Source organism: Haematobia irritans, chromosome 2 (assembly GCF_050003625.1).
Source record: "Haematobia irritans isolate KBUSLIRL chromosome 2, ASM5000362v1, whole genome shotgun sequence".
NCBI classification, from domain to species: Eukaryota; Metazoa; Arthropoda; class Insecta; order Diptera; family Muscidae; genus Haematobia; species Haematobia irritans.
Window position 1 is genome coordinate 164,739,572 of NC_134398.1, and position 7,917 is coordinate 164,747,488.

Here is a 7,917-nt window from a genome sequence, read left to right on the forward strand (position 1 = left end):
CAAATCTCAACCGGATCGGATGAAATTTGCTTCTCTTAGATGCTCCGCAAGCCTGGGGATTGGTTTATATGGGTGCTATATATAACTATGAACCGATGTGGATCAATGTTTGCATGGTTGTTAGAGACCCTATACTACCACCAAGTACCAAATTTCAACCGGATCGGATGAAATTTGCTTCTCTTAGAGCCTCCGCAAGTCAAATCTGGGGATCGGTTTATATAAGGGCTATATATAATTATGGACCGATATGGACCAATTCTGACATGGTTGTTAGAGACCATATAATTTCTGCCGGATCGGATGAAATTTGCTTCTCTTAGAGGCTCCGCAAGCCAAATCTGGGGATCGGTTTATATGGGGCTATATATAATTATGGACTGATGTGAACCAATTTTTGCACGGTTGTTAGAGACCATATACTAACACCATGTACCAAATTTCAGTCGGATCGGATGAAATTTGCTTCTCTTAGAGGCTCCGCAAGCCAAATCTGGGGATCGGTTTATAGGGGGGCTATATATAAATATGGACCGATATGGACCAATTTTTGCATGGTTATTAGATTCCATATACTAACACCATATACCAAATTTCAACCTGATCGGATGAAATATGCTTCTCTTAGAGGCTCCGCAAACCAAATCTTTGGGTCTGTTTATATGGGGGCTATACGTAACAGTGGTCCAATATGGCCCATTTGCAATACCATCCGACATACATCAACATACGACATACATAGCTTGTTTCGTTCGGAAGTTAGCGTGATTTCAATAGACGGTCGGACATGCTTAGATCGACTCTGAACTTCACCATGACCCAGAATATATACTTTATGGGGTCTTAGAGCAATAGTTCGATGTGTTACAAACGGTATGACAAAGTTTATATAGCCCCCATCCTATGGTGGAGGGTATAAAAAAGAATTTCTCTAAACCTTACTTACTACACTGAAGCGAAAATATCTCACAAAAATCCCTAAATTTATAGAAATTCCCTGCCAAACCCCCAAATCCCCAGCTTCAATTTGGTCCCCAACCACTTAAAATTTCTCCAATTTTGGGACAAATCCCCAATACTGGCAACACTGCCATCGATCGACATTTATTATTGAACGCTATATCTCTCCGCTATATATCTTATCCTCATATATATAGACAATAGTTAATTTTGTGAAATTCTTTAATAAAACCTTGCATCTATCTGCACCGAAAAAAAAGTATACTATTGTTTACGAAAAATGAACTAACCCATAGTAAGAATGACCATGATTTGGCGCCAACGATTTTTTTCATCTAGATAAGTTCATGATTTTCTTATAAATAAGTTTATGTATTGCATCGTATTTTAGTTCATTCTTACTACGCTGTGGGAAGAATGTACTTACACTCATTCAAAATATTCCTGCTATCCGGAAAAATGAACAAGTTTTTGGGAATCCTATATTTAGAAATTGGTTTCAAATAAACTGTTTATCAATATAATTTTCAAAGAAAATAATAAATTGAGGAATTAAAGGTACAACAAGCCTGTATACAACTAAGAAATTTTTCGTACAATATAAGACAATTTTTCATAACTACCAGTATTTTATTTCAAAAAATTATTATTATATTACATAAAACTATGGCTTATGATATACAATAAAAGAAATGTTTTTATTCGTACGCTGTATGCTGTTACTTTTCGGTAGTTACTAATTGCTTCTTCAAAAGAGTAATATTCTATGTTAGTAGAATGAAACTAATTAATATCAATTTCCATTTTCTATCCATATGAAAGATATATGCCATAAGTTGCTATTTTCATTTCATTTTTGTCCAATTTCACCGATTTCGCTAGTTTTTGTTGTGTGGATTTGCGTCATAAGCCTCTGATGTTAAAAAGGTATATAAAATATAAAAATATTATCAAATTCTCTTACAAGAGAATTTTCTTAGAGCCAATAGGGATATCAGCTTAGTTAGCATTAAACAGTAAGAAGATTCCAAAAAATACCATTAGATTTGCTGTCATCCTGCAAATGAAAATTATTTTTAATAAATAGAAATTTTGGCTTTATTACAAATGGACGAAAACCTTACCACATTGAAAAAAGTCATCCAATTACTACATTAGTGGAATCATATCCATGCACAAATGGGACATTTTTGAAATCCTTCTCAGAATATAAATGAAATAAAAATATTATAAAATTAGATATAATTTCCACTTGTCAATATAGCATTTAGTATTTCTGGTGGATATTAAGTTCGAGTTTAGTGGCTAAAATCCCAATTTTTCATGATTAGTTTTCTTTAGAAATACATGGGAACAAAATTGAACCGTTTTTGTGTTCATTTAAAATTTATATCAAATTTTTAGTAATTTGAGGTCGCTGAATCCAAATTTAAGAGCTCGACTTTTTGAGATATACGGTTATGTTCAAAATTAAGGCACTTCCGCTATATATATTGGAATAACTTGAAAACAATTCATCATATTAAATTAAAAAAACAGCGTTCTACATAAGCTTAAAAACGATTTTCTGTTCTTAATCGTGTAATCCATTTAAAGAATATAAACTTAATAAAAAACTTGTTTCGAGTTATTCTCCATCAAGTTATATTTAAATTTGCATCGAAGGCGTATAATTTTATACTTTTCTTACTGATTTATTTCTGATTTTAGCGCCTAAACTCGAACTTAGTACACACCTTAAGGACTCGCTATAACATAAAAATATAGACTCAAAAAATTGTACTGTGATCCAGATGTAGAGTAAATATAGATCATTTTATTACCACTCATTATGAATATTTTTATGTAAACCAATTTAAAACCGCACTTATTTTAAATTATTAATAGAAATATACAGTTTCTTAATATGTGATTTATTTTAGAGTTATTTATTTTTTATCAATATAAAGTGTTTTTGTTTTCTCTAACATCACACCATTCACTTATCAGTTTCTAAAATGTTACGAAATAAATGTATTTTTATTAATAAACACAAATACCGCACGCAAGCGCACCACGTGTGCGCTTCATAAATGCATCAACAGAACTGAATGCACCAATAAAACTCAAAGACACAAATAGTCATAAAGGACACATATGTAAAGAAAAACAACTCCACACACACACATGATCCCTTTCTGATCTCGCTATTGCAACAAAGCAACTATCACCACAAAAGATACCAACAACACACATTCCATAACATCATCGCAATAACAAACACAAACAAAAAAAGATGATGCAATAATTTCATAATTTCTTCTCACTTCAATTTCCAGTATCACGTTTATTGATTAGTTGGTATTCTATTTATAGGATAAGGTAAAATATATTCAAAATTTACGAGGAATCCATAAAAAATTATATACACCCGTCAAGGATTAAATTAACTACTTTTTATTCTACTTTATCTAAAATTTTCAATGTGAATAAATATCCTCCAACTTATAGTAAAAGCCGAAATAAGCTGTAGGAAGCCATCATACGAATCGGTACTGTGGTTAAGTTAATTTTTACTACAAAAATTTTTTTCCATACAAAAATTTTTCTTAGTAAATTGTCCACATTTCGTAGTAAGATTTTTATATTGCCTATGTCTTTTTATAATACAATCAACGATGCATTAACTATTGTATTGGAAATTTATTTAAGGAAAAATCCGTCCCATTTCGTAGTTAGTGAACTAAAAAACATTTACTGAAGTTTTATAAGTTTTCCTTTAGCTAAGTTAATTTTCGCAGTGGTTACGAAAAATGAACTATATTACAGTAAATTTTTTGAACTATGTGGAAGTTAAACTGGTCCTAAAATTAACAAGACACCTTTTTTTCTGTGTGTTAAATAAATAGAATACAAATTACACATGCATACTTATTGCCATTAAAGGGGATTGTAGTGTGATTATATTTCCGTCGGAAATTCATTATGTTCTCTGCTGAAAACGCACAAATTTCTGAATATGTACTATAATGTGAAAGGATTCCTCAATATCTATGGTTTATTTTTGATAGGAAACCTTGTAATGCATAGACATCCTTTAGAAAATGAAAATGATGAAAATCTCTCATTCCCACGAAATGTTGGGAATAATCTATATGTGTGTGTTGATGCGTCTATGTGATTTACTTTTTGTGTTTGTTCGGTTCTAGAGCGTATAATTCATATGTCATTCATGAGTGTCTACCTATGTGTTTGTGTATGTGTGAAAACATTGGGTAACATAAATTTTGCAAGTAGTGGTATTACTATAGGTGTGTATGTCGTGTCGTGATTATTATCATCTCTGTAGCTCTCATCATTCATATGAGTGACTTTGGTCTCACAAAAGGAATTGCATTTAATTCAATATTCCTGTTGAAAGCTTAAATTACGCCACACTCCAAAAACTTTTGCTGAAACCTATATCAGGCTCTAGTCGACATGTAAAATACATTAGAATGAGAGAACGAACTAAGAGGCGTATTTAGACATTCTAGGACAAAAAAAAAGTTGAAGTCTTTGGCTCATTAAGAAAAGACACAATAAAATTTTTGACATAAATGGAAAATTTGGAATGACTGAGATGTGGCACACATTTCTAAAATGTTAATGTCTATATATCTAAATCATAACCGATTTCTACCAAATATGGCACGCATGGCCCCTGTGCAAAATTTCACGGACATCAGAATAAAACTCTAGCTTCTTAGGCAATATAAGTTCATATCGTGCGAAAGATGTATATGAGAGCTATATGTAAATCTGAACAGATTTCTTCCACAATTAACAGGGTTCTATTCTGAACCAAAATACATACTTGTACCAAATTTGAAGTCGATTGGACTAAAGCTGCAACTTGATCCCAAGAGTGTGTTCACAGACAGGCGGACGGACACGGTTAGATCGGACACGGTTAGATCGGACACGGTTAGATCGGACACGGTTAGATCGGACACGGTTAGATCGACTCAGGGGCCCACTCTCAGCATTATTGCTAAAGACACTATGTGTCTATCTCGTATCCTTTTGGGTGTTGAAAACATATGCACTAACTTAAAGCACCCTCTCCGACAGTGTGGCGCAGGGTATAGAAACTATGATCCTGTTTTTCCATTTATAAATTCAAATGTCTTTGGGCTGAAACCAACCCCTTTGACGATGTGCGTCCGAAGGGATGCTGGTTCTGATGTAGCAATATCAATTATAACAACGAATGAAACCCGACGAGTTTTTAGGAAAATGTTAGTTTTACCTCTTCGTCTAGCCGATTAACTAGAAACAGGATTCGATATTTGGAAACAAAAGGAAAACCGAGTCACTACATTTTTAAACAATTACAAAAATTGTGACACAACGAAATGTATTTTCCCATTATAAGTAGAATGTATCTTTAAATTATAACAAGTACATACAGCAGTAAGTTCGGCCGGGGCGAATCTTAAATACCCACCACCATGAACCAAATATTAGGGTTTCCTTTGAAATTTCAGGAGGGCTTGAGGACACTTCCCGAAGATAAATTTAAAAATTTCACCTATGAGGACTATATAAGATTCTGGATTTATAAGAACCATTTTTGTTTGAGTTTTAGAGGAATCATTAGCATCTCTTGTAAGTGTGCAAGAAAATTATAAAATAATGTCTTGATTTGAAATCTTAAATCTGTAGATTTTCACCCGAGAAGTAAAACCTGGAAATTTTACATTGAGTTTCAAGCAATTTCCATGATCAGTGCGTCGGTCTATATGGAGGCATTACCAAATGGACCGATAAAAACTTAATCCGATACACGGTTTTGTGAGCCTAACATACCAGAATATTTACAATTTCAAGCAAATCGGATAAAAACTACGGTTTCTAGAAACCCAAGGAGTTAAATCGGGAGATCGTTCTTATGGGGGGCTATACTAAAATATGGACCGATATTCACCGTTTTCGGCACACCTCTTTATGGCCCGAAAATACCTCTAGATTTCTAATTTCAGGCAAATTGGATAAAAACTCCGGATTCTAGAAGCCCAAGAAGTAAAATCGGGATATCGGTCTATATGGGGGCTATATCAAAACAAGGACCGATACTCACCATTTGTGGCAAACCTCTTTATGGTCCTAAAGTACCTATAAATTTCCAATTTCAGGCAAATTGTATATAAACTACGGATTCTATAAACCCAAGATGTAAAATCGGGAGATCGGTCTATATGGGGGCTGTACCAAAACATGGAACGATACGGACCATTTTCGGCACACCTTTTGATGGTCCTCAAGTACCTCTAGATTTTCAATTTCAGGCAACTACGGTTTCTATAAGCCCAATACCCCAAATCGGGAGGTCGGTCTATATGGGGACCATACCAAAACATGGACTGATGCTCACCATTTTTGGCACACCTCTGTACGGTTCTAAAGTACCTCTCGATATCAAATTTCAGGTAAATTGGATAAAAACTGCGGTTTCTATAAGCCCAAGAAATAAAATCGGGAAATCGGTTTATATATGGGCTATACCAAAATATGGACCGATACTCACAATTTTTGGCACACTTATTTGTGGTCCTACAATACCTCTAGGTTTCCAATTTCAGGTAAATTGAATAAAAACTGCGGTTTCTATAAGCCCAAGAAGTAAAATCGGGAGATCGGTCTATATGGGGGCTATACCAAAACATGAACCGATACTCACCATTTTTGGCACACCTCTTTATGGTCATAAAATACCTCTAGATTTAAAAATTTCAGGCAAATTACGATTTCTATAAGCCCAAGACCCCGAATCGGGAGGTCGGTTTATATGGGGACTATATCAAAACCTGGACCGATATAGCCCATCTTCGAACATGACCTGCCTGCAAACAAAAGACGAGTTTGTGCAAAATTTCAGCACGAGTGCTTCATTATTGAAGACTTGAGCGTGATTACAACAGACAGACAGACAGACGGACATCGCTATATATCGTCTTAGAATTTCTCCCTGATCAAGAATATATATATATATAAGAATATATATATATATATATATATATATATATATATATATATATATATATATATATATATATATATATATATATATATATATATATATATATATATATATATATATATATATATATATATATATATATATATATATATATATATATATATATATATATATATATATATATATATATATATATATATATATAATATATATATATATATATATATATATATATATATATATATATATATATTATATATATATATATATATATATATATATATATATATATATATATATATATATATATATATTCTGGGTCGTGGTGAAATTCCGAGCGAAACAATCTATCCACTTGAAAGTTGGCAGAAGTAGTTGGTATTGATGTAGGTCGAATGGTGTTGCAAATGGGCCATGTCGGACCACTTTTAAATACAGCCCCCATATAAACCGACCCTCAGATTTGGTTTGCGGAACCCCCTGCCAGTGCAAATTTCCTCCGAAGCGGTTCAAAATTTGGTATACTCGTACGATGTTAGTATATGCTCTCGAACAATTATGCAAAAATTGTTCCATATCGGTCCATAATCATATAAACCCCCAATATAAACTGATCCCCAAATTTGAACTCCAGAGCCCCTTGGGAGTGAAAACTGCATCCGATACGGTTGGAATGTGATGTTTGTCATTGAAACGCGAATTGCATCAGTTCCGGTTGAAATTTGGTACTTGACGTTTCTATATGCCCTCCAAAAACCATAGAAAAGTGGATTTGCCTTATGGCGCCTCTTGGTTTGTATATGCCCTCCAAAAACCATGCAAAATTTTTCCATTTTATAGCTCCCATATAAACGATTTCCCGATTTCACTTCAGGGGGGTATAGAAGGCGCACCGATCATGAAAATTGCTTGAAACTCAATGTAAAATTTCCAGATTTTACTTCTCGGGTGAAAAT

The 7,917-nt window shown here is 33.4% G+C and overlaps 1 long non-coding RNA gene across 1 annotated transcript; it reads right to left on the minus strand.

The window, feature by feature from the left end:
- Positions 1–1,639: 1,639 nt before the first annotated feature.
- On the minus strand, positions 1,640–2,172 carry LOC142224339 (uncharacterized). Its single transcript, XR_012719122.1, has 3 exons — positions 2,085–2,172; positions 1,925–2,017; positions 1,640–1,873 (listed from the first exon to the last, which is right to left on the minus strand). It is a non-coding gene; the product is annotated as an uncharacterized LOC142224339 (long non-coding RNA).
- Between the last annotated feature and the right edge of the window lie 5,745 nt (positions 2,173–7,917).